At 47.1% G+C, this 27,725-nt stretch overlaps 1 protein-coding gene and 1 long non-coding RNA gene across 5 annotated transcripts in view; one reads left to right on the forward strand and one right to left on the reverse strand.

Annotated features, from left to right (window-relative positions):
* The window catches only part of LOC138516274 (uncharacterized), a 158,877-nt gene extending 135,700 nt beyond the window's left edge, over positions 1–23,177 (forward strand). The window contains exons 2-3 of the long non-coding RNA XR_011282261.1: positions 18,004–18,048; positions 22,617–23,177. This is a non-coding gene — a long non-coding RNA (uncharacterized lncRNA). The remainder of the gene's footprint in view (positions 1–18,003; positions 18,049–22,616) is intronic.
* The window catches only part of SH3D19 (SH3 domain containing 19), a 1,396,196-nt gene that overhangs the window by 348,158 nt on the left and 1,020,313 nt on the right, over positions 1–27,725 (reverse strand). The window lies entirely within an intron of this gene.

Here is a 27,725-nt window from a genome sequence, read left to right on the forward strand (position 1 = left end):
AAAAACGTGACGATCAATCAAGGGAGCCGGATCCCAGTCGCATGGAAGACGTTTCCACCTGGTGTACCCGTCATTGTTTCAAAGTTATGCCAACTTTGGTGGAGAACTGCTGTTTCAGAGAAAACTCTACAGTTTGCCCTCGTAATCCAAGTAATGAGTATGTTTTCTCTTTATGTTGTATGTTCGACAACCGAGACCGCTAACATTTTATGTTCTTCTGCTACATCGTTAGAAGTTCAATGGATAACCGACGAAAAAATTGTTCTGGTATTTGAAAACATGTCTGGTTCTAATCTCAAACCAAGGTATTCAACATTATATTTAATTACCAAACAATAGCATTTCTTTCACTTTTAACTTAAAAAACATATTTCTGTCGGCCACCAGGGGGCGCAGGGATGAGCCTGCTCTTCGTGTGAGCTCCGCACCTGAGGTCCCAAAAGTGGTTTTGAGCCCCCACTTTTACGACGCCCCCCAGGGCTGGTTACGGAGCTGGACACGTCCGAAGGCGACCCCCCCCCATCTGGGGAAAAACCCGAAGAAAACAAGATATACATTCTGAGGCCCTGGCCACGACGTGCGCAGCAACAACCGGAAAGCGCACCTCCGCGCCTGAACACACGTTTGAGGGGAGAGCAGGCCTACGCGACGGCCCCTACGCTGCGGAGGGGGGGGGTCTCCCTCGGCCCCTCTCGTGTCGCGGCCCGTCAGTGCGGGTAGGACGCTGCGTGCTGAGCCCTGTCCCCGTGCGGGACCCGGAAGGGCCCCACCCGACGAGATAAGGCAGGCAGTCGCCCCTCACCCCCCTGAAGGTCTCCATGGGGCAAGGGACTGTTCCGCGCTGCGGCACGCACCCCCATCGGAACTTCCTCCTCTCCCTCCCCGCTCACAACGTGAAATAGGAGTCTAAAGGCACCTCGGGGCGGTGATACTCCACCCCCCCCACCATACGGATCAACAAACGCGGTGCACCACCTAGTCCGTGCCTCAACTTTGCCACACTAACAGATCTTGCTCCAAATCTACCGGCATATTGGAAGGTCACCAGGTTTCGAGGGTTGGGCCCCCACACCTGGGGCGTGTGCCTCCTCAAGTACGAACTACGGTCGCTTACAGAACCTCCTCGGGCAACGAAGAATTGAGGGTTGGGCCCCTGCTTGTCAGGGCGTGTGCCCTCCTCTGACCACACACACACGCTTCCAAGCTCGCCGGGCTTGGGAACACGCTCCCAGCCTTCCACTTCGAGTGGTCTTGAGCGCACGGGGCGAACCCGGGAGGGCCGTACACTGCCCGTGCCCAGCTGCCCCTATCATCGGAGTTTTCCGTCACGCTGCGCCGGGGACGAACCCCCACCATTCTCAAAACGGAACCAGATGCAAGAAGGAGTCAAGAGGTGCCTGATCTTATGAGGGACGCTACTCGCCGGTGGTGAATTTCACAAAAGCTCTTTGCCTCGATGCCTCGCCTGGCCAACGTGGGATAACAGCCCACACGCACAGGCGTACTACACTCTAATGACCTCCCCGGCGGCGTAATCCTCACAAATCTGAGACCCTTCCTTCATGAACCCTAAGAGTAAACTCACAAAATACAGGTTCACGCCAGCCATCGAACCTTCAAAATCTTCCACTGAGTCCAAGATGTCAACGGCGGGGCCTGATGCAGCGGCTACCAAGGCGGATGTCGCTGATCTGCTCACCGAGATGAGAGGCATGAGAGCAGATATTGGTGGCAAAATAGACAAAATCACACAAAGGATGGACAAAATGGACAGGCTGGAGCAGGTTGAGCATAATCAAACATCTCTGAGCACATTGGAGGCGCAAATGGATCACCGCATTGCCGAGATAGAACACAAAGAAGAAGAAATATGCCTCAAGGTTGATGATCTTGAAAATAGAGAACACTGCAACAACATAAGGGTCTTTGGTGTTCCCGAGAGAGAAGGTGAATCTGAACTCGATCTGAAACAGACCCTACACAAGATTCTAAAACTCCTCTTCAAGGATGATTCGGTGGATGAACCCAGAATAGACCGCATTCACAGAGCTGGGGGTAGGCCGGGAGGCCCGAGGTCGGTACTGGCCCGATTTCACAATTACGCTGACAGAGTAAGAATCCTGGAGAAGGCCAGGCATACCACACAACTCTCACTCGAAGACTCCAATATTTCACTCTACCAGGATTTATCTTCACTCACGCTGGCACTGAGGAAGAAGTGTTCCCCGATCACGAAGATGCTAAAGGACAAAGGCGTTCGATACAGATGGGGTTACCCGTTCTCCCTCACCTTTCAGTGGGAAGGCTCGGCTCGGAGGGGGACATCACCGACTGTATAGCGGACCTGATAGGTCCCCAGGGGGAGGGTTCCTCCCTTGCGGAGTCCAAAAAGGAGGGTGAGTGGCACACCAAGGGCCCAAGGCGGAGAAGAATCCAAGGATCCAGAAATTTCCGTAGGATGAACAATTCCCAGGATATGGAGCATTAAACGGAGGCATGGGTTCTCGCATCATGCCGCATAACGCAAAAGAAACACTGAGGTGATAACAAGGCGGGGCCCGGGAGCATGAGTGTCGCCTAACATTGGATGGAGTAACTCAGCTCACTTGATGTCGATCTGACTCCCGGTGCGTGCCACTGATATGCCCGGCATAAAGGTCGAACACTTACCTTACTGTCAGACACTGGACAGATGCCCAAGTTCGAGGCTGGAAGTCGTATTTACAAGTTGGTTTTGATGAATGTTATGAGTGCAAAGTTGGGGGCTCACTGTTATATTGGTTTATACGTTGATAGGACCGCTTGTTTTGCGGTTCCCATTGGTGGTCCGAGGCCGACTGGGTGATGTTAACCTGGGAGGACCAGACGCCGACTGCACGCGCAGGGGGGGGGGCTTTAGAGGGTGTGGGGTGAGGAGTTATGGGTCGACACATAGTACACTGGAAGGCAAACCTGGGGGGCGGAAGAGCACGAGGCAAGTTGATGAAGGAACCGAGGGCGTATTGGGCGGGTCATTCACTGGCCTCCTCAGGACATGTTGGGTCCCGATCTGAGAAAGACGGATCAAGCCCCGTCCTACCAATTGACTCAAGGGCCATGAAGCAGGCAATTCAGCCATTGAAATATTCACACAAACTCCATGATGTCTCCCGCACTTGCATCCATTAACACGCTACGCATATGCACACTGAATGTAAAGGGACTTAACTCCCCCACAAAACGCTCCATGGTGGCCAGGGAATTTAGGCGGTCGAACATAGACATCCTGCTTCTCCAAGAGACAAGATACCGCAGAGGTGAGGAGATACTTATTCCATCTCGCGAGGTGGGCCCTTCTTTCTGGTGCTCCAATATCACAAAAAAAGGGGGAGTGGGGATTCTTTTCGCAAAAGTCTCTGGATGGCGGGGAACATTCGCGGCACAATTTTCACACTGGCTACACTTTATGCACCCAACCAAGGGCAGAATAGGTTCCTCCGTAAGATTACAGAGAAAGTCTTCACCATGGCACAGGGACACATAGCTCTTGGGGGTGACTAACACCTGGATGGACAGCTCAATGGATAGACAAACTAGGGCAGATACACATGACCCACCCACCTCTCAAGATGTAGCCGAAATTAAACTTACCCTTGACCTATATGGTCTCAGTGACAGTTGGCGTCACCTGCATCCAGCAGATAGATGCTTCACCTTCCATTCCCTCCCCCATGACACGCTCACGTGTATTGATTATATCTTCCTTAACGACGACCTCCTGCGAATACTTCGCGCGGCAAGTATTCATCCCACCGCGTGGTCGGACGACGACATGGTCGTGGTCTATATGTGCTGGGACAACTTGGCCCTTCGAAACTCCAAATGGAGGTGCAACGATTCACTGTGGACTGACTCGGTTTTCAAGGAAACCCTTGAAACTGAGATTGAGCAATCCTTCCTTACCAATGATACGGGGGAGGTCGGGAAGGAACAAGTTACTTACCTGTAACTGTTGTTCTCCAGCATGGGTCTGGCATGGATTCACATGCTCATGAATATTCCCCGTCGTCAGGCTGGGAATCCTCGGTAAAGAAAAATCAGTATCAGTTTTGTTTCTGATCTGTCTTTCGTAGTAGTAACCAATCACTGATCTCTGCGTCATATTGACCACAGCCAATGACTGCTGTCTCCCTAAGCCCCGCCTCTGGCAGCCATCTTCAGATTTGCTAGCACGTGAAGTGGCAGTATGACCAAGTGAAGAGCCGCAGAGGGGTAGGCGGGAGGGTTCGCATGTGAATCCATGCCAGACCCATGCTGGAGAACAACAGTTACAGGTAAGTAACTTGTTCCTTCTCCAGCATGGGGTCTGGCATGGATTCACATGCTCATGAATATAAGAATACATAGCAGTACACACATGCACAACCACGGGGGGTGGCAAAAGGCTCAACATTAAGCAATACAAAAAACTCAACATTAAGCATCTCTTACCTCCTCACCAGGCTCACCTTAAGCGAACAGGTTGCGCAGCACTGCTTGGCCGACCCTGGACTCCTCCCTGGAATCCCGATCGACGCAGTAGAATCTCGTGAAGGTGTGCGTCGACCTCCACGTAGCAGCGCTGCAGATGTCCAGCAGGGGCACACCAGATAGGAACGCCGTAGTAGCAGCGATCGCTCTGGTCGAATGGGCTCTCGGACGGCCTGGCAGCGGTCGGTTAGCCAACCGGTGGCAGTGCATGATGCAGCCGGAGAGCCATCTGGAAATAGAAGACTTCGAGAGAGCCTTCCCTTGATTCACAGGTCCAAAGTTCACGAATAGCTGTGATGTCTTCCGAAAACTCTTCGTGCGGTCCACGTAGAACTTCAGCGCTCTAGCCACATCCAGCGAGTGCAAAGTCCTCTCGGCCGGCGACGAAGGAGACAGGAAGAAAACAGGTAACACCAGGGGCTCGTTAAGATGGAAGCCCGACGGCACCTTGGGCATAAAGGAGGGGTGCGTCCTAAGCACCACCCTCGAGGCATGGAAAGTCAAGTACGGTACTTTGCAGGATAGGGCCTGGATCTCTCCCACTTGTCGTGCGGAGGTAATGGCCACTAGGAATGCAGTCTTCCACGACACAAACTTCATCGGTGCGGAGTGCATCGGCTCGAATGGGGGCCCCATGAGCCTGGTCAGCACCACGTTAAGTTCCCACGCCGGGGCCAGGGCCTTCACCGGCGGGAACGACCGGAACAGTCCTTTCATAAACTCTTTTACCAGTCCATGGGACCACAGGGACGTCCGTCCTGTGGTTCTGGTATATCTGGAGATCGCCGCCAGATGAATCTTAATGGAGGCATGGGCTAGCCCAGCCTTTGCCAGCGATAGCAGGTACGGCAGCACTTGAGGGGCCGTAATCCGTAGGGGGTTGATCTTCTGTGCTCGGCACCAGATAGAGAACCTCTTCCACTTGTGACCGTAGCATTTGAGAGTCGAGGACGCCCTGGCCTTTGCAAGAACCTCGCTGCAGTCGGCTGGTATATCGTAGCCTCCAAACTCTAGCGCTGCAGGAGCCAAGCCTGCAGGTTCAGCGACGCCGGGTCGTGGTGGAAGATGGCGCCTCCTTCTCTGGAGAGAAGATCCGCGTCCGCCGACAGCTTGATGGGAGGGGACTTGACAAGTCCAGAAGGTCCGGGAACCAGATCTGCCTCGGCCACGCCGGTGCGACGAGAATCATCCTGCACCGGGACCTCTTGAGCTGGTTGATGAGTCGAAGCAGCAACGGCAACGGAGGGAACGCATACAGGTATAGGCCGTCCCAGGGGAACGAGAACACATCGCCCATGCTTCTCGGCTGGGGAAACCTGCTGGCGAACCTCTGGCACTTCGAGTTCGTCGCTGCTGCGAACAGGTCGATTTGGGGTTTGCCCCATCGTCGGAAGAGTTGACCCACCTGATCCTGGCGAAGTTCCCACTCGTGACACACGCGCAGCTCCCTGCTGAGCGAGTCGGCGATGGTGTTTCTTTCTCCTGCCAGGTGGAAGGGAACCAGGAACATCCCCTGGGCGACCGCCCAGTGCCACAGATCCTGTGCCTCCTTGGATAGGGCTGGGGATCTGGTGCCTCCCTGCTTCCGTATGTAAAACATTGTCGTGGTGTTGTCCGTGAAGATCCGCACCACCTTGCCCTTGAGCGATGGGAGGAACGATTTGAGAGCCCAGAACACGGCTCAGAGTTCCAGGATGTTGATGTGCAGGAGCCTCTCCTCCGGGTGCCAGAGGCCTCTTGCGTGGAGATCTCCGGTGTGGGCGCCCCAACCTTCCAGGGAGGCGTCCGTCGTCACCGTCTCCTGGTACGCCGGCGTCTGAATGTCATTGCACGCCGTGAGGTGCGCTCGAACGCCCCACCACTGAATCGCCCGCCGGAACACCTCGTTGAGGGGGACCCTGTCTTCGAAGGTGCCCGTCGCCTGCATCCAACGGGCGTCGAGAAATTCTTGAAGAGGGCGCATCCGTAGTCTGCAGAGGCGCACCAGGTAGATGCAGGAGGACATCATCCCCAGGAGGGACTTGATGGACCTCACCCTGGCCACGTCCGTGGCTAGCAGGCGCTGCACTTTGCCCAGAATGGTCTTCGTCCGTTCGTCCGACGGTGCCGCCAGGCGCCTCACTGTATCGCGCTTCGCTCCCAGAAACAGGACCACCTGCGACGGCACCAGGTGGGACTTTGGGTAATTTATGGCGAATCCCAGGTCTCTGAGTAGCTGGACGGTCCTCGCAGTGTGTTCGACGGCGAGTTCCCTCGTCCTCAAGCGGATGAGCCAGTCGTCCAGGTAGGGGTAGACGTGAATCCCCTGCAGGCGCAGCCGCGCCACCACAGGTGCTAGGCACTTGGTAAAGACCCTGGGGGCCGACTTCAATCCAAACGGCAGTGCTCTGAATTGGTAGTGGCGTCCCTGGACGACGAACCTGAGGAACTTTCGGTGACTTTTGAGGATGGGAACGTGGAAGTATGCATCCTCCAGGTCCAACGACGATAGAAAGTCGCCTTCCTCCAGCTGTCCCAGCACGTGCTGGAGGGTGACCATCCTGAACTTTTGTGACCTGATGTATTTGTTCAAACGACGAAGGTCCAGGATGGGGCGCCAGCCGCCCGTCCTCTTCCTGACGAGGAAGTACTTTGAGTACACCCCAGAGCCTCTTCGGGACGAGCTCGATGGTGCCTTTCCTGAGCATCGCCCGTACTTCCAACAGCAGTTGCGGGACGTGATTTTCCTTCCTGGCCACAGGTGGAACGTGAGGGCACTTCTTTAGGAATTCGATAGAGTGTCCTCTTGCCAGGGTATCCAGCACCCAACGGTCGGTGGAGATGGACTTCCACACGCCGACGAAATTAGTCAGCCGGCCTCCCACCGGGGTGCTTCGGTGGGGGCCCGAGGCCACGGCCGGTTCAGTCATGCTTGGAGGTGGTGGCGTTGCCGCCCTGCCCACGGCGGCGAGGCGCTCCCTGCTTGCCGCGACCCCTGTAGGCCTCCTGAGACGAGGAGCGTGCCGCCTGGCGGTAGGACGACGAGCCACCGCTGGATCCCTTGGAGGCCCCCTGTCTGCCTCCGGAGCTCCGAAAGGGCCGTCGTTGCTGAAGGGCTCCTAGGGCGCGGGCCGTCTCCGTGTCCGTCTTTATGTCTTGGAGGGATTCGTCCAACGCCTTCCCGAACAAGTTTCTGCCGTCGAACGGCATGTCCAACACCCTGGTCTGGACGTCCTGACGGAAGTCGGTCGCCCGGAGCCAACCCCGTCATCGTAGGCAAACTCCGTTGCCCAGCTGGCAGAACCCGGTATCGGCAATATCGGTTGCCACCGTTATGGCGTGGTCCGACGCCACCTCACCTTCTTGAAGTATTTCCAGGGCCTCGGACCTCTTGTCGTCCGGTAGGAAGTCCAATATGGGGGCCAGCTTAAACCAGAGCTCCCTGTCGTAACGGGCCACGATCGCCAGGACGTTGGCCGCTTTGATCCTCGTCGCCGCCGACGAAATGACCCGTCGCCCCATGGCATCCAACTTCCTACCCTCGCTGTCCGGAGGGGAATTAGACGTTGAGGATCCTGACCCCGCCGCTTTCTTCTTCGCCGCCGCCGAGACGACCGAGTCTGCCCTTGGCTGGGCCCCGAGGCACAGGGGAGCGGTCTCGGGGACCCGGTACTTCTTCTCGTACCGGTCCCGTTTGGCTGGTGCCGTGGAGGGGTTCTTGAGTACTGACAGGCCCTCCTCCCAAATGTCATCGATTAGAGGCACCGCGATGACAGTCTTCCTCTAGGCCTCGCGGCGCTGATGGAGGAAACCTTCCTTTTTCTTCTCCTCCGGGCAGAGCTGGAACAATTCGGACGCCCTGGCGATCATGGCGTGGAATGAGCCAATCTCGTCGGGTGGAGAGGCCCGTGCGACGGGAGACCCGTTCCGTCGTCGTCATCGTCACCCTCAGAACCCGTCGTCGAGCCCACCGCACCGTCATCTCCCAACTCGTGGGAGGATGAGGAGGGAACTGTAGGCCTTACGGGGGCGAGTGGAGGAGAGGGTTGGGTCCTCCGTCGTTTGTTCTGAGGACTTCCCGACGGGCCAGGTTGCGGGTCCTCCGGCCTGGGCCGTGGTAATCTCGTCCTTATCTCAGAGCATAAGGACTGGATCGCAGACAAAATGGCCACCGAGCTATCCTGAGGCCTAGGTTCCGGCTGCGCCGGAAGGGAAGGCTGCTCTTCCTCGCCATCGTCGTCTTCCTCGGTTATCTCCCGAGGATCTTCCTTACGGGATCGAACCTTCTCGAATTGGACTTCGAGATTCCTCACGGCCTCGGTCAGTTCCTCCTCCGAGGCTGACTCCGAGCTCGAGGAGGCTACCGTGCCCCCCCTCGCTTCTTCCATCATGGTGGCCATGACGATGGGCTGAAAAGAGGATTCCCTCCTTGGCGGCAGGGAAACTCTAGTCCCGGAGGCAGTCTCCGCTGGCGGGGTCTCTGCCGGCTTGGCCAGAGTCGCCGCGATCGCCTCGATAGAGGCCTTTGCCTGCTGGGTAGGGGCCTTCACCACCTTAGGTGCGTCCCGGGCCTTCTCCCCCTCTCCCGAGATCGGACGGGGCTTCTCCCGAAGCTTACCCGGGGTCTCGGACATCCTCTTCCCCGAACCGGAGCGCTGGCTCGTGGTTGACGGTGCCGGGGAAGGTGTGCCCTGCCTGGCGACCGAAGAGCCCGACCTTTCGGCGCTCCCGGAGCCAGCGGACTCGCGGCGCTTGGCCTGGTGTTGGGCCCCCGTCGCCGGGGCACCCGCACAGGACTTAGAAGCCCGCTCGGACCCTTTCTTCTTCTTCTCACCCGTTGAGCCCTTCTCCAACCAGCTGGCGAGACGGGATCGACGGTCCCTCATGGTCCGCACCGTCAAGTTCTTGCAGAACTGGCAGTCCTTCTCTACATGAGTCTTGTCCCCATGAAGACAGTAGAGGCATCGCGAATGTTCGTCCTCCTTAAACACATTCTGCAGCCCGCATCCAGGGCAGCTGCGAAACAGCTTGGGTCCGGGTGACGAACTTGCGTCCTGGGCCATCTCGAAGTTGGCCGCAAATCTTCTGGAATCCTCCAAAAGGTTGATTCGACTAAATCTTCACCCTTGAGGGGTGTAGGAAAATCCCGCAACGGGTACCCGTTAACGGGAGTAGAAACGGTGGAGCTTGAGGATCGATTAACCGAAAAATGTGAAAATTCACCTGAAAAAGCACGAAAACGCAGCAAAAGCTCGAGAGCTAAGCACGAGGACTCCCAACACTTGAACGTGCGGTAAAAATCTGAAGATGGCTGCCAGAGGCGGGGCTTAGGGAGACGGCAGTCATTGGCTGTGGTCAGTATGACGCAGAGATCAGTGATTGGTTACTACTACGAAAGACAGATCAGAAACGAAAATGATACTGATTTTTCTTTACCGAGGATTCCCAGCCTGACGACGGGGAATATTCATGAGCATGTGAATCCATGCCAGACCCCATGCTGGAGAAGGTACACGTATGGGAAGCTAAGGCCACCTGGAGGGGGGTACTCATTGGGGAAGGGGCCCAAAAAAAGAGAGAACGTGCACGGTTAGAAAAAAACATCAGGGAAAAGCTCCACATAGCCCAGAAATTAGTACAATCTTCCCCGTGTGACAGACCCAAACACATGGCTGAAGCCAGACGGCTCAGAGAAGAGCTCCGCCTACTCATCGTTGGTAAGACAGCCCAAACCCTACAATATTTAAAACAAAAATACTATGAAAAGGGTGATAAAGCAGATGCTCTTCTGGCGGCACGTCTTCGGGCACAGAAAGCTGAAAGATGGGTAGATAGTATTGAAAGGGTTGATGACACCCTCACAGATACGATCGTCACGTCTCCTGAGGGGATACAGGAGGCATTCGCCTACTTTTATGAGGATTTATACACATGCAACCCCCCTCCCTCCCCCAGGAGGCATTGACACTTACCTTAGAGAAGTTAGGATCCCCACACTCACACCCACAGAAGCCGAATCCTTAGACACGCCAATTACCGAAGAAGAAGTCACAGAGGCCATAAAACGTCTAAAGACTAGGAAGGCCCCGGGAGATGATGGTTTCACACCTGGGTTCTACAAGGCTTTCTCTACACTCATCGCCCCCTTCCTTGCATCCTTATTTAATCACATTTTCGAAACAGGCCAGGCGCCCCCGTCCTTCTCACAAGCCCTTCTCGCTGTCATTCCAAAGGAAGGGAGGGATCCCACGCGTTGCAGTTCCTACCGCCCCATCTCTCTTCTGAATATAGATGCTAAAATATACACAAGAGTCATTGCAACCCGACTCATATTTACCACGATTAATTCACTCTGATCAGGTTGGCTTTGTCATCGGGAGACAGGGTGCAGACACCATGAGGAAAACCTTACATCTTTATCTACGAGGCGCAGGGAATGGGAGGGGACCCATCACTTCTTTCACTGGATGCTGAGAAAGCCTTTGACAGGGTTGCCTGGGACTTCTTAGAAAGAGTACTGGCCCGGAATGGGTTGGGACCGAAGTTACGCTGTGCCATTACGGCCCTGTACACATCTCCCACAACATCAGTGACAGTAAACGGGGCTATTCGCGATGGTTCCCTTTGGAAAGGGGAACGAGGCAGGGTTGTCCACTCTCAGCAATACTATTCGTGCTCTCTTGAGCCGTTGGCGCAGAGATTGAAGAAGGATGCTAGGGTAAAAGGCATTATGGTAGGAGATTACGAATACAAATTAGGCCTCTATGCGGATGACATACTACTGCACCTAACTGACCCCCTATCAGCATCATCGAAGAATATGGGGAACTGGCTGGCCTTAAAATCAACACCGGAAAGTCGATCCTCCTTCCGCTTGACAAGAGTCGAGACTCTGAGGCAGATCGATTTGCTCCCTTAGGAGTAAAGGTCAGCCTCACCACGCTTTGATATTTGGTTATTAATGTGACCCGAGACCTTGACTTCCTTTATGCGGCTAACTTTCCCCCACTATCGCTCTCCCTCCAGAAGGACATCCAAAGATGGTCCAGACTCACCATCTCCTGGCTGGGCCGATTAAATGCAATAAAAATTGTGATTCTCTCTAAAATACTTTACCTGTTTCAAATGCTCCCCATTAAAATGCCCAAAGAATACTTTACGTGCATGAGAAAAACCCTCTCAGCCTTCTTGTGGCAGGGCCAGAAGCCGAGAGTCCCCAGATCCTTGCTACAGCTCCGGAAGGACAATGCAGGAGTGGGCCTCCCGCATATAGAAGCGTATTACAGGGCAGCTCAACTACGGGTCCTTGTCCCGCAAAAAAAAACCCTATCATTGGAACAATATGGGCAATCTGGACACCGGGCAGGAAAATGGTGGGAGTAACAACCTGGCCATCTCCCCTTGGACACCTGTGGTCACCGGGGATTCGGGACGCTATCCCAGAACCAGGGAGCTTCGAGACATGGTATGATGCGGGATTAAAAAGGGCTGGACAACTCTGGAGAGATGGTGCCTTCATTGCAATTCAGGACTTACAGGAGGTGCTCAACACAGGCCCACTCTCTGTTTTTCTATATCTCAGACTCAAGGGGGTGATGACAAGGGTGGTATGGAAGGAACAATCTCACCCCGTTTGAAAGCATTCTCAACACATGCACGGGTTCAAAGGGCTTGACCATCACACACACACTGAGGAACAGGTGGGAATCAGACATGGGAAGGCAGATTTCACAAAAGTTATGGCTCCAAATTTGCAGAAGGACAGCAAAATCTTCCATATCATGCCAATATAAATTGCATGCCGTTAAGTTGTTATACAGATGGCAATACGACCCGGTCCGGTTGGCCAAAATGTACCAAGGAATAAGCCCACATTGCTGGAGGGGCTGTGGAAAGTGGGCTGATTACTGGCATATCTGGTGGGGGTGTGAGGTGGTCCAAGCCTATTGGACGGAGGTCCTCAGTTGGATCAAGGAGCTGGATGATGTGGACCCACTTCTGATCTTGTTTGGCTTGGTTGAGACGGAAGACACAATTAAGAAAGCACCTAAAATGGTCTTGCGTTTACTGCTGGCCGCACGTGCGTGCCTCACCATGGTGTGGAAAAGAGCAAGGCTCCCTAGAAAGACCGAATGGCTGAGTGTGGCCTTGAATATATATAGAATGGACAACCCCACGGCGGTCCTACATGGAGATCGCACCTCAGTAGAGAATGCATGGTCGGAGTTTCGGGCTAAACATGTGCTGTAAAAATTGTGTGCATAATGTTACAATGTTTGGAGACATTATGGTTGATGGCTAAGTCTCACTGCTAGGCTAAATTTGCAAGTTCTAATATGTCTAGTAATCCGATATCAGGTAGTTAATAGTGGTTCGGAGATAGACACTGGTTTCTTCCAGCCCTTCAGACGGTACTATGTGCAAGGGGGGGATGGGGGGAAGGGGTAACTGGGTTTGATGAACCTATTCAAAGTTTATGTGATGTGCATCAGATCCCAAATGTTTTTATACACTGTTTTGCTATCGATGTGATATTAATTCTTCCTTTTTTTTGTACCTAACCGTTCGGTTGTAAATGCCTGTATAAGATTGTCAAACTTCTATTTTGAAAACTAATAAAAAGACAAATTTAAAAAAATAAAAAAAAAACATTTCTCTATGTTCCAAACTGCTTCTGCTGGAATAGGCACTCACATTTCTAATTCATCCCTACTTGAACACTCAATGCCATCAACCTTACAAAACTAAATAAAATAAATAAGGTAATATATTAATTTTAAAAAAGCTGAAAGTCACCAACAAGTCAAAACATTGAGGAATTATTAACGTATTCTACAACGAGAAGATCATGAAAGATCAGTGTCCTTTCACTATGTTCCAGGCCTGTTACGCTCCCCTCATCCATATTCATCTCCCCCCTCCGGTATCACTGGCAGTTCGCACCAGTGACCATGAGCTTGCAAGGGGGCTTTGTGGGTGGGAACAAACAAGGTGCTGAATACCATTTACACCTCAAAGGGTTCTTTCGCATGGGGACCATTGGCCACCCCAGACCCAGTGTCTCCAGTCTCTGCTTTGAAGACATGTATGTGTCCTTTAACCATGTTCCGGGCCTATTAAGGTCCCCTCATCCACATCCATCCACCTCCAGTATCAATGGCAGTTTGCACCTGTGACCGTGCACTCGCAAGGGGGTTGGGCTTGTTGGGAACAAACACGTCAAACATTCAGAAACACACCCACTGCTGCAACCTACAATGGATATCGTCATATATCCCCTTTTTACCTTGGTTGCTGAATCAGCTCGTCTGTTTTTCCAAGTAACCGTTAGTCTACTATTGGTTTTCAAGTTTCTTCGTTTTCAGCTATGTACTTTCCTATTGCTTTTTACTCAATGTACATCATACATGCTCATTTTAATTTATCTCAAAAACTTCATCATTATCAACCTTTCTATGCATTTTTAGCTCTGGAATTAGCACATCACATGACAGTGTATTGTTTGCAAATGTAATGTTTCGTAATCTAGGTTTTAAATGCAGGTTTTCTTTAGGTAGCTCAAAGGTTGTTCAGTGTACCAGTAATGCGTTCGTCCTTGTGGTAGACCAATGATTTTTAACTAATTTGATCGCTGTGATCGTTAGACCAGGTTACAGGGCATTCTTCAAAGTGTAAATAAAGTTGGTTAATTTACTCACTGTGATACTTTATTAATTGTAATCTTTATCTATATTTTTTAACAGATCTTGTGGGCAAACAATGCCTTCATTTATCGTTCATGGTTTCCCCAATATCGGCCATGTCATAACTCCTGGGACAGTGATGCATGTTTTCTCAAAGCATATGACGTTAATAACATAGTTGTTGAACTCTGGATTTCCAGTGTCCGAGATTGAAAGCAGAGCCAAAGATGTCTTGGAGGCTGTGAGGAGCATTCGATTCCACATCTGCAGCATGCACTTCTCAAAAGATATGTACAAACCATCAAAGTACACTAAAAGCATCACCCCATACTACTTTGCTAAATACTTTCCAATACAATTCCAAGTAAAATTTCAGCACACGCCGAATAGGGGGACTAGTGGACGTTTAACTATTTATGTATGTTCAAATGTACACAATTGGTCTGCATACAGAAGTCTAAATAATCACACAATCTATTGAAGTAACGTGGCAAAAGGTAACATGAAAGGTTTGGAGTTTTCGGGAATATTTGTATCAATATTTTATTACACAGTTTTCCATTGGGATACCATGTACAGTAGTTTTAAAATGTTTCACTTTATGCTACTTTAGGGATACACAGATAGTTCAGTGCAATGGGATCCTTTCAAAAAACGAAAAGCGTCCTCTGAAAATTGGTTATTTTGGGAACTGTGTTGATTACCATGTCTGATTAAACCTGCAGAGTCATCACAAAATCCCAACCTAAAGTCTCCTCCCATGTGGCCAGGGAAAGCAGCTGTTACCTGATCCTAACCCTGGAGGTGGTGTCAGGTGGGAGGATTGCATGGGAGGAGACAGCTGCCAGGGGAAAGTGGTAACTCTGTTAGGAGACGCTGTATTCATCCTCTACCGAAGATGAGATTTCCCTATTGCCTAAATATCTAATGCCATGTTGTCACTAAGGATCCCTCTCCCAGAATTACCCAAAGTGCCAAGTATGAAAACCCTTTCAACAAACATGAAAATGGTACACAGGGGGATCAGGAAGTTAATATTACAACTTCCAGTAGTTATGATTCTACCTTATGTTTAGAGCTCGGATCCAAGGGAAAAACATCAACTCCTTTCAAACTATCCCTCACGTGTAAATGCTCTAAATTACCCAAACAGATTGGATTAATTAATGAAAGGACAAACAATAACATTATGGACTCCAAGCCCCATAATGCTCTTAGTATTGAGACAAGGAACAGAGGTCCAGAGGTAGTGAACTCTTGTGAGCTGTCTAGTTGTGGCAACGATCAACAACTGACCGGGACCTTTAAACATTTAAAGGCCTTTCGGGTACGGGCGAGGAATAAGCAGCAGAGAGAAGCAGAAGCTGAAGTTGCCGTTGTGGTGGCAGCAGGATGCCGTTTAGAAGACGTGGCAGAGGTTGGGACTCCTGGGCTCTGCAAAGCACGCGCAGCGGGAAGCGGTATTGAAGCCAGCCACCCCATGAGAGAGAGAGAGAGAAAAGCTTTCTACACACCGTGAACGGCTCCGGTATTGGATTTCCACCAGAGTGCACAGAGCTGCGAAAGCTCCATTGAAGGTCAGTGCGAGTGGCTGTCAGACGCAGAGGAGGACTGAAGAGTGAAGCAGAAATACCGGCGAGTCAGAAGGAGACACCATGGCATACCAGTGAGTTGGCCTGAAGCAGGTGACTCTAGGGTGCTCTGAAGGAGACGGCTAGGTAATAATAATTATTTTGAATACTGAACAAATTAATTAAGGCAAACTGGCCGCAACTCTCCTAAAGAGGGATTCTGAATAGGGGAATATTGTAACCTGCATTGCCAAAGCCAGAGCAGACAGAGTGATACCAAGGCAATTTGGATACAATACTCACAGAAAGAAATGTCCTTGTAAAAGGGATCAAGAGGGAACGTACTGTAACCTGCATTGTCTAAGGCAAACAGACCAACAGGAGAATAATGATCCTTTTGAGAAATATCCATTTGGAAGAAGCTGTAAGCCAATTGTGTTAGAAGTCAAACCACTGACCAGAGAAGCAGTTGTTGGTTAAAATCTCCCTATTGATAATTCTAGTATAGAGAGTTTGGAACAAGCTTTACCACAGAGTACAAATAGTAGTAGTAGTAGGAGTTTTATACTGGCAGAAGAGTGAACCAGCAAAGCGACAAATTGTAGTTAGTCCTGGCAGGCGAGTATACCAGGAAGAAGATGATTTAAAGTACTGTGGTTGTGGTAAAAGGTTGTGGTGAAAAAGAAGTGGCAAATACATCCATCTTATTTTTTATGAACTGTTGCACAACTGAAAATGATTCTTGAACCATCCTAAAGTGTTTCTTTTGAATTATCCATCCTGACTAAAGTTTTACTTATAAAGAAAAAGTATGATGTGCCAACAAGTGATTGGCCTTTGGAGAAACAACACTTGCATTTGATTTCTGTATTTATGTTTGGAGAAACAAACTTTTGGTCTACCAAAAAGGAAGTTGTGGAAACGTTAACAATTGTTTTGAAGTGTGAGCAAGCCTTTGGAAGCGAGATAGTCACTTTGCCAAGTGAAAGGATATATAGAATGGAAAAGACTTGATATCCTACATTGAGTGGAACATTTTTATTGAACAGAACATTCTTGAACCTGAACTTTGTTCCAGAGAATCCTGAATTGATCCCAGGGAAGGGAATCCAACCCTGGACACAAGGATTAATGTTTAGAACTTTTGAGTTTGAATGTATGTGTTATATTGTGGAGTTTAAAACAGCTAAGCAATCCCTGTATAATGTTATTGTGTATATTAGTGTGAGGGTCGGATACTTTTTGGACATCAGAACATATTTCTTTAGCCTTGGTTTGTTAGGTAGGGATCTCCTTATTAGGTTAGGGAAAGATAGGCGTTTGTCTCACCCCTTTTTATTTAATAAAATGTCAAATTGTAAGAAAACTATACCTATGTGTCCGTCTCACATTTCTGACCCCTCACACGTCTGCCTTTACGTAGACCACACTCATGGAAGTACAGACCATTACCACAGAGGAAAGAACACACACGCCAAATATCCAAACGGTGAGACCAAGCAACATCCACGTAAACATTTTTTTAAGAGTGTATGAAATGGTCTAAATTGTAATACTAATGTACGTTTTGTATTGAACACCATTATGAATATATTCATTGAAAAAAGGACAGAGATTCAACTTCGACCACTATACCGGAATCAACATCAACCTCACTCCCTTTTCAAGGACTTTTTTTTATACTATTCCTTCAGATGCAACTACACAATACATTCATATGGTCAAGTTCAACTTTAAACATTGTGAGTTAAAATATTAGCTATTGATTAACTGGCACGTGTGATGGTATCACAATATCGACTATCTTTTGCATGAAATGTTTTTGCTATATTTCTCTTACAACACGATTGTAACACTGATTACCTAGATAAAGGGGGATGCAGGAACCTCAACAACGTACAATTCTTCTATTGCAACCAGTGAGGACGAGGTATGAGACGTGAATTTATTGAATGATATTAATAATTGTTGATATTTTGTTTAAAATAAATAAGAAAATGAATTATTTAGAATTTATAATAGACAAATTCAAAGCATTCAATCAACAACCTTGTTGTGTCAATCACTCACACACATGCAACAATGACGGTAGGCCATCACAAAAACTTAAGACTGCAAAAGAATTACATGGAATCTTTCACTCTCTGAATGGTATATGTATCTGTTAATAAACTTCACTACCTACCTAAAGTTTAATAGGTACAAAAAAAAATAACGCAACATACTTTAAGCGGCAACAATGTATTCACTTTGTTTTGCAGGATGATCTCACATCAATTGCCCGCGACATCTCGGACGCTAAGCAGGTACAATTTCAAATGTCTTTTTAAAATGTTACATCTACACAGTGTTCGACTTTATCTTATTAACAATAGTGCTTAATGTGTGTGGGTGTTTGCCAGGGCTGAGCCTTGGCACTTATTTCAGAGCCCCAGCACTTATTGTCTCAGACTAAATTTCATTATGATCTGGTGTTTTGGCAACTTTATTATTGTAACTGCCAGTCACATAATAGACACCAAAAGAATCAGAGCAAAATGTAAATGACGACTGTGTTTAAAGACACACTTAAACATATGTCTCATGTCAAGACACAATGAGTATGTTACTTTATGTGGAAGTAGATTGGTATTTGTCAATCACAAATCTGCCGTAGTGGCCGAGTACATCCGTCAACCACAATAAGCCGGTTGGAGTTGCAGTTTTAACCCCATACATATTGACAGCATGGGGAGCAGCTTTGGGTGGTGGCAACAGTGGGCGAGGAGCTGCTCATCCTGACATGTCAGGGGCGCGTTATAAAATCTTTCAGCCCTGGCACGTATTTTCTTTTTTACACAAATTAAGCACTGATTAACAATGTAAGTTTTATAAATGTTTTCACTCAAAAAAGTATTCCAACGATTTACTAGATCGGTGTTCAAAGTTTAAATGATGTTGTAAAGTTGACAATCCCAAAAACGAAATTCTCGGGATGTACTTTTTAAGATCAAAGATTTTAACGTGAGATTGTTTAATTATTAAACTATTTTTTTTACTTGTCCTTTTTCTTTATTTTTTCACCTTAATATCATTGATTGATATTACAACAATAAATGACAATCTGATTATTTTAAGTATGTGCCTTTATTGAAAAATCATGGAAAGTCTTTTATGATTAAAAAAAGTGTGAACGGTCAAGATAAAATGTTCATTACGAGAAATAGAACATCGATAGAAATTAATGCTTTGACAAAATTGGGTTTATAGTCATAATTTCGAAAAAAAAATGTCGAAAACAATAATGTCGACATCCTATACTTATAATGTAAAAAGTCATTTTTTAGAAAAAAAAATGTCGACAAAAAATGTCACTTAGAACTATCAACACCTCACCCAACACCCCCCTGCAACCCCTCCCACACCCCCCACCACCACCCTCCCACCCCTCATACTCAACACATACTAATTATATATATATTTATTTATTCAATAATTAAATAAATAAAAAGAGTATCGTTTACTATGGGGGGTCCCCCCCAAACCCCCCTCACCCAACACCCCCCTGTCACCACCCCACACCCCCCACCACCCCTCATACTCAACACATCTAAGTTATATATATTTATTTATTCATACAATAAACAGTCAAAATTTCGAAAAAATATCGAAAAAATGTCGACATTATTGTTTGTCGACATTATTTTTTTCGACATTTATTTTTCGAAATTTTGACTGTCGACATTTTTACTGTTGACATTATGACTGTCCACCACAAAATTGAATCTTTACAGTAAACAGATGCCAGCTATAATAGTACATTTGTTACAATTTATCTTGCAAACAGAACATGGATTGACAGGAAAAGAACTATTAGTTGTGTGGTTGATAGGCTGCAGTCAAGGGGACACGAGTGCAAACTGAGTAGCCCCACAGTTTTCAGGAGCTTAACCAATTTTTTCAGAGGGCCCCTTCACATGCTAAGTTCTGGTGCAACAACATTCAATTGGTATGTTAATGAGTCCACCCATTTATTTTTGGACTTGAACACTTGATTATGCTCTGACCATGCACAATGCCAAGCAAATATGCTGACAATGTATGGCTTTTAGCATGCAACAAAGAGGCATTTAATTGTAAAGTTTGAAGATCATTACTTCTCAGTCGCATTGTATTAAGACAAGCCATCAAGACGAGTCTTAATCGAAACATATGTTCTTAATGGAAGTATGCATGATCTTGTTCGAACAAGTAAGGCGTCGAGCCAGTTCCACAAGGAGTTGCATTGGCTTGCAAGTCAGGCATCAATCTTTTGCAACGGTCATTCAACCTAATGACCTACCTCTCATGATTTATACCCTGAATCATTTACCCTTTTTTCCATACACATCACCCTATGGTGTTCTTCCATTGAACAACATCCTTAATGCCCAGTCATCCTTTGCTTACTTACAATTAAGTATCACATCTCAGTTACCTTTTTGCACCATCCCTTTACTCTTTACTCCCTTCCCTTACCTGGCATGCAAGCCCTTCCCTTGCCCGCAGTGTTCAATGATTACTTGCTTGTAACTCACCCTTCCATTGCCCTGGTTCACATGTACATGGTAGAAGACATTTATTTGCCATTCATGTTTAACAAGACACACCAAGACGTTGCGGTCTGGTACTTGATGGTAATTGTAGCTATGGGGTCTGCCCATGGACAACACAGCAACAGATGCAGAGTGGACATGACATTTATTGTGCTGACATGTTCCACATTCTTGTTTGCTGCATATTTCAATTCATGTAATCAGAGGTAACTGCGAATGGTGTCATCCTGGGATATGATGGAGAGGGAGTAAGATTGACCTATAATATTTATTTGTCTTTACAAGGTAGCAGAGATGCTTTCATTCAAAACACAAAGGGCCTTTCACAGGACATGCTTAAAAGGAACAATTTGGACAATTATGTGCATAACATGGGACCGGTAATAGTATGATTCTACTAATAAGTAATACCTGACTGCTATATTCTTCTCTGTGTGTTATTCAACTGTGCCCAAAAGTGAGTACCACAAACTACCACACTTGTAATATTCATGGTCCTATTAAACTCTTATGAATTCACAAATGCTCAATCTCCAGAACAGAGTAAAGCAATCATACAGAATTAAAGCAAGGAATAGAAATCTTATAAGATATGGAGTCAACACTCATTGTCAAGTAGGATTCATGGTAAGTGACTGCGGATTGTAATAGAGCTAATATTTATGGGCCACAGTGCTAGCCAACATGGACATTCTTGGTGACAGAATGTCATTTAAATGCATCGATGTGCAGTATGAACATACACCTGTGGCCTATGCTCAATTCACATCTCACTGTGGAGGCCCACATATGGATGCCACCCAGGCGCACTTGCAACATTGATTAAATCAAGATGATTGCTTGACTAGATCTACAGAGAAGCCAGCAAGCCTTTCAAAACTTAGCTCGTTCTAGGCAGGGTTGCATTTTAAGGATTTTCTCTTTTTTGTTTTCTTTTTGCACTTTGCACCTCTGGCCCTGGGAACAACAGCCCAGTCTGCCTGGTGGGCAATCGCCCCTTTGCCCCTGCCCCCTTCCCAGTCCACCAGTAACGTCTCTATATATTAACCCACCGCTTGCCATCCATCAATATCCATGCATCTGTATTTCGTGCTGAAACATTTCTCCATGTCCCAGATGATTTGTGAAATGAGTTTGTGTGTTTTTGGTCCGCACTGAATGTGGGTAGTGGATAGCTAGTCAGCTAACAGCAATACATACTTATAAGGTATTGGGAAGTAGGTGCATTGAGTAATGTTGCAATAGATGGCAGAGTCCCATGGGTGAAATTATTTAACCGATGGACAGTCTTTCAGAAATCGTATTGGGTTCGAGATGGAAAACCAAGTTTTCAAGGTGTGTATTCACATTCTGTTTTTGAAAAAGTGAAGAGATGGCTTGGATGTGTACAGGCGTGATACTGTTAGGTTTCGTTTGATGGGGTTGCTTGACTTTACATGCAAGAAAGACTGGCAAGTGTTTGCAAAAACTATTTTTTTCAATAATGCAATCACCAACTAGCCTGATCTGAACTCTATGGGCAGACATATCTGCACTCCACACCCACTGCTACAAGATGGTTTTCCTTCTTGGCATCTATAAAAAAAAAACAATGCATAAATGCCCATGGCACGTGACTGGTTGTGGCCATTAGCACACAGTAATGTGTAGTGTCCATGTTCCGCACCGCTCCTAGCCGCATGTGTTGAAGTAGCGAAAAGCGGGGTGGGACAGGGCACCTTGAGACCGTTAAAAGGGAAGTAAATATTTTGTTATGTGGAATAGTTCAAAGATTACATTTGTTTCAATGCACAGCTTGCAATTGAAAGTAGAAAATAATATTGTTCATTTCTGTTGCATTTGTTACAGAAAACGAAACATTCATTTGGCAGGCTGAGAACACGCAATAAAGGGTCTCTGTTATTTGTCCTTGAATCACCTGTAATAACAATTTGAAGGATACAATGTGTCTAATATCCACAAAGAACTGATAAGTTTCACTATAATGAAACCCAACATAAGAATATTAAGTTACAGATCAAAGAGATCTGTCATTCGAGATGGTTGCTCTTCTCTACATAGACACAATGGAAAATAAGCAAATACTGTAAGCATAGTTTTACATAATATTTATGTGACTAAAGTTGGCACTTTATGCTTGAAGATTAACAATGTGCCGGGTTAATGTCCAATTTGATGCAAAGACTAGACATCGTACATGTACATTTTACCGTAAATTGCTAATTCACATTTATGTGAAATGTATATTATATTTTGAAATGGGTACTGAAATATACTTTTGCATTCCCTAATTTACACAGATACGTTGTAGGCATGTGCGTTTGTCATGGATACAATCTTCCTGTGGATGGATTTTTCAACCGGAGTTGGACAATAATGATCAACAACGCATTATAATATCAATATTCTGGGACGATCGTCCGGCACCAATTTGTCCTTTTCCGATGGCAGTAATAAGGGGCCACATGTCTGCATTTTTTATATAAATACGTGATGATTGAAAAGTGTTGCTTCCCAAAGTGAAATGACTCCTTTCTTCTGACTAAAGAAAAACCATGTGCGTCTACCAAACATCGGTGATGGAACATAAGCGCATTAGATTTAATCACATAGAAATTTGACTAGAGAATGCAAATACAGGGATTAATCTATCGATAAAGGTAATCTGCAATATTTGCTGGATGTTCACAGCTATAGAAAAATGCAAAATATGCAATGTTTAGTAGCTATCACTTCTATTGGCAAAAGTTCTCAATGTTGTTGTGGATGTCATTTTCTATTTTGACGCCTCTTGTTAAAAATATAACTACTTGTTACATTCAGGACTATTGCCATTTTCTTGAAAATATATGTTATTTTCTCCTTTTTGTGAAAAGAAAGAACTATCGCACTGTGTGTGGATGTGTGCACTGATCTTCCTGGTTTTGCGTTGGGTAACGTTATGACGTTGGTGATGACAGGGTATGTTTAGCGACGCTGTACACGAACGTTAAGAGAATAGGTAGAGCCTATCGTTTTGACTAGTGATGTCAGCTTGAGGGGCGGGTGACCTAAATTACTGCCACCAGGTCACTTGAACGTAGGGCGATGGATCAATGGGTAAGTTTAGCACAAGATGGAAGATACCCAACCCGTCAGTTTCACATGTGTAAATGTGAGAAAAAATAACATACCCAATTGATTGGGCCAATAACATTTCTGAGCAACCTTCCCCTATAATAAAATGCAGGAATGGAACTTGGTGATGGCACTTGCTTTTGTATTAGATGACACATTCTTCCAAAGCCACAACAGTTGTTTTTCCCACTGTCATACATGTACTCAATCTGTGGTTGCACCTACACATTAGGAATAGATCCATTGAGTGACAAGACAAGCACTGGAAATATTAACAGTTTGGACTTTTATATTGTCACGGATGGTGCAATAATTTGCAGAGACTCTGGGAAAGTGCCAAGGGGTTGTATTCTTGTTCTGGCAGTTTAAAATGATAAATTATCTGATGTTTTTAGTTTTAGAAAAATGGTAGACCGGTATTTCAAAATGGCGTCTTTGCTGAAAAAAGGGTTGGGTGTGTGGTGCCCCTCTCTCTGGTTTCCTTTGGGATGTCCACCCTAACCCAGGCATTCTGGTTAATAGTCTTCTCTCTGGTGTTAGGCTTAGGTGATTTTCCTTAGTGCAGGCTCACCAACTCTCAAGGACTTCCTAGCTGTCCCTTATCTAGCCCCAGCTTAGTGCCCTACAGGGAGTTGGGCACAGTGATTGCGCTTACTCTGTTGAATCTGCATAAGGCCAGTCATGCTCACTCCCACCTTGCCCTTCTACTCTGCCTTTTTCTCCTCTCCCTCAACTCCTCCCCACCAATCCTCTGTCCCTCTGATGTTTCACTCCGCCTTCTCCTGCCTTCACCCTTCAATGTGAACTGTTCTCCTTCCACTCTAGTACCTTCCCTCCCCCTACACTACTCCTACTTCCATTCCTCCTCTGCCTGCTAGTTTCCTCGTTTCCTACTACAACTCTGAAAGCATGCCTCCTCTTTCCACTACTGCTCTCCTCACACTACTACTAATACTCCACCCACCACCACCACTACTACCACCACCATTACTCCACCCACCACCACTACTACTACTACTCCACCCACTACCACCACCACTACTACTCCACTCACCACCACCACTACTACTACTACTGCTGCTGCTACTACTGCATCCGCCTCGCCGCCTCTCCTCCACTGTGTCCACCTCTCCTCCACTCTACTGCTCTGCCCTCCTCCACTCTACTGCTCCGCCCTCCTCCAACCACTGTTCACCCTCCAAACACTGCTTCTTCGCAAACAATCTCCTTTTACCCTGCTTTCATGTGCTCCAGATACACTTTACACTAGTCTTTCTAGTCACTCGCGACACAAACACACTCTCACTCTGCATTACCCTTGCACTCATTAAACCAATACCTCACCTTTCCTCCACATTGCTGTTCCTTCCTTCCTTCTGCTGGTCTCTTGGTCTACCTCCACCTCCACTGACTTCACCTGCAAAACCCACACCAGATTAATGTCCCCTGCTCAAGTTTCCCTCCCTCTGCCCGGATTGGCCAGCTTGCCCTAGCCAATCCTGATGTGCCACCCCCTCCAAGGTGGTGTATGGGCAAAGGTGTAAAAGGCAATAAATGGGGGCTAAGCCTCTCCCACTTTCACCTCACAAAGCCACTGAGCGGCAACCATGGCAATTCTGGCAGCTCATTGCCCCAGTCTGTGTCAGGTTTCCCATGGCATTTCTACCCGTTAAGGACAGTCTCAGGAGGTGGTCTGGCCCCTCATGTCCCTGGTCGTCTGGGTTTGAACACAAGTCCCTGGAAGAGAACCTGCCTAAGAGCAATCCACTAATTGGTACATACTTGCGTAGCTCCTTTGAAACTACTCTTTTTTTCCCCAGGCTCTTCCTGCTGTTGTAGTGGGAAACTGTGTCCTGGCGGGTGCTTCTGCTCACGGGTGCCCTGGTATCTGTGACTCTGTCACAGACATGGGGCATTGGTAGGGGAATCAGCACACTGATGCTCATCTGCTTCACATGCTCTAAAAATTATAGAAGGTGACTGGTAAGCATCTTAGGATAGAACCATGGTGAGAGCCAAATATGTACTACAAATATATAAACTGGCAGCAGGGTAACAATTGTGTTCCCTTCATTTGCCTTATTGCTCAAAGCCAGAACTGGCTCTGGGCTACTTAGTAGTAACCGATCTTCCCCTCTTGACAAGGAAGCAGACTGGCCTTGTCCCACATAGTGAGAACATTTTTGTGTTTCCAGGTATTACCATGGTATGCCCATATGTGCACACCATCCCCATGTATTGCATCATTTGCCCAGCTTCTACCACTATTTGGTAGGTGCTGTCATCATATCTCCAGGTACTGTGAGAAAGCATCCTCTGAAAAATGTCTCTCAATAACACCATCTAAATTCTTTGTTAAATGTGGTCCCTTCCTTTATCCTTTACTGGGATGGGGAGGATAGCAACTCCCATACACCCAGCACTCCTCCAATTGCCTGCTGCCCATGCCTAATGTGTTCCATTTATAAAACTCTCAAACCCTTCCACCTTTGTTCAATATGTTTCTGGACTGAAATTATGTAAAAATATTATGGAGGAAAGTGCTTTTAGAGGCACCGTGAAGAGGCACCTCAATCGTTTTCTATGAATTATATGTGCAAATAATCAAATGCCTTTTATTGCCAACATGTGGTCCAGGTATGTAAATCCTATGTAATGCACATATGCAAGGTATTGAACAGGTTCTCACATTGTTTGCCAGATACACATTTTTATTAATGCATTCGTATGGTGCCATCTGTGGTCCCCCAGGGTAAAGGAGGAGGATTGTTCGTAAGCCTTGGAACATTCAGATCCGTAAGTGCAAAGAACAGGACAGCAAAATACAAGAGGGATAGCGAAAAGTGCAAAGCATGATGGTGTGGAAGCTGACCCAGAATAGAGTCACACTGTTACAAATTCAATGCCAAGATTATTTTTAAAGAAGAGTTTTAAGTTTCCTACTGAACTGCAGGTTTTTTATCCAAGCACCAGAAACAAGTAATGCCATAGAACTGCTCCAGTGGCCTCTGTGATTCTACCAATAAGCAGCACAATCCCTGCCAAAACCACAATTCCTTCTATTTCCACAGCCAACTGGTTCTGGCCACTGGAATAGTGTTTTCTCTTATTGGGGGGGAGGGGTCACGTACAGAAGTTGCATCTCGCAACTTTCCCATAGTCTGAATCGTCGCACATATGTACCTGCCAATTTGGTTTTCCTACCTGGGACTAGTTGTGTGTTCCTGTAGGGGAGATTGGATATGCGAAATATAGTAAATTCCGTGTTCCAACTAAAACCCCATTAATTTGCCCTGGTTCCACTTACACTGCGTGTCTGAGTAGAGTTTAAATGTTAGTATTGCTATTTTATCACATGGCACGTTTATTGACGTATGCACTCTTGTCACATGCAGGATTTGCCATGAAATACCCAACTATTTAAACAATTCACTAAGCATTTCCATTATTTAGCCAGATACCCGTACCATTTGCCAGGTATTTACATAAATACCCATGGACTGACAATTTCTCACCAACTTCAATCATTTGTCCAGGTTTTAACATCATTTTCCAGGCGCTCACTATATGCAAAGTATTGTCAACAGTTGGCCAGACACTCTTCCTCATCAGGTATCACACTGCAGGCCAGTCTTCATGGCCATTAAGCCTGCTTTTTGTAGCTTATTTTAAAGATGCTCATCACTTGTTTCACCCAACAAGCCGCTAAACTGTTTTCATCCCAGTGATGAAAGGCTAGTGAAATGAGTCTCTAAGTTCTGTTTGCTGATCTCTTTAGAGAAATACCAGCATTGGGCAGCACAGGAGAATGTCAGAATGGCCATGAACTGCAAAAATGTATAGCATTGCTTTCAAGTAGCATGCGTTGTTATTCAGATCATCATAACAATCTTGCTTTCAAAAAAATACAAAGCACTGAATACCAGCTTCTAAAATGGTCCACTTTTCAATAAATGATCAAAATCATCCCCATTTGATCATTACAATAGTTCAATTTCTTGATAATCAGATCTTGTTTCTCTTTGGTCAGGTGGGTCTCCTGCAGCAGAGCAATATCTATTTTTTGCCGTCTCAAATATGTCATCACCCTGTTTCGCTTACTATAACTGTTTAGCCCCCTCAGATTCCAGGTTGCTATCTTGAGATCACATGCCATAACCGGTTTTCTTCCCCTCTATTCCCGCTCCAGTTTCACTTTCTTTGTTTTGGAATGCGTGTCCGTAGGCCACCCCCCTAATAACTTACCCAACATCCCCAACTGTCCTCCCTCCCCCACCCCAACCTTCCCAACA

Source organism: Ambystoma mexicanum, chromosome 6q (assembly GCF_040938575.1).
Source record: "Ambystoma mexicanum isolate Mex_15411 chromosome 6q, UKY_AmexF1_1, whole genome shotgun sequence".
Lineage (NCBI taxonomy): Eukaryota > Metazoa > Chordata > Amphibia > Caudata > Ambystomatidae > Ambystoma > Ambystoma mexicanum.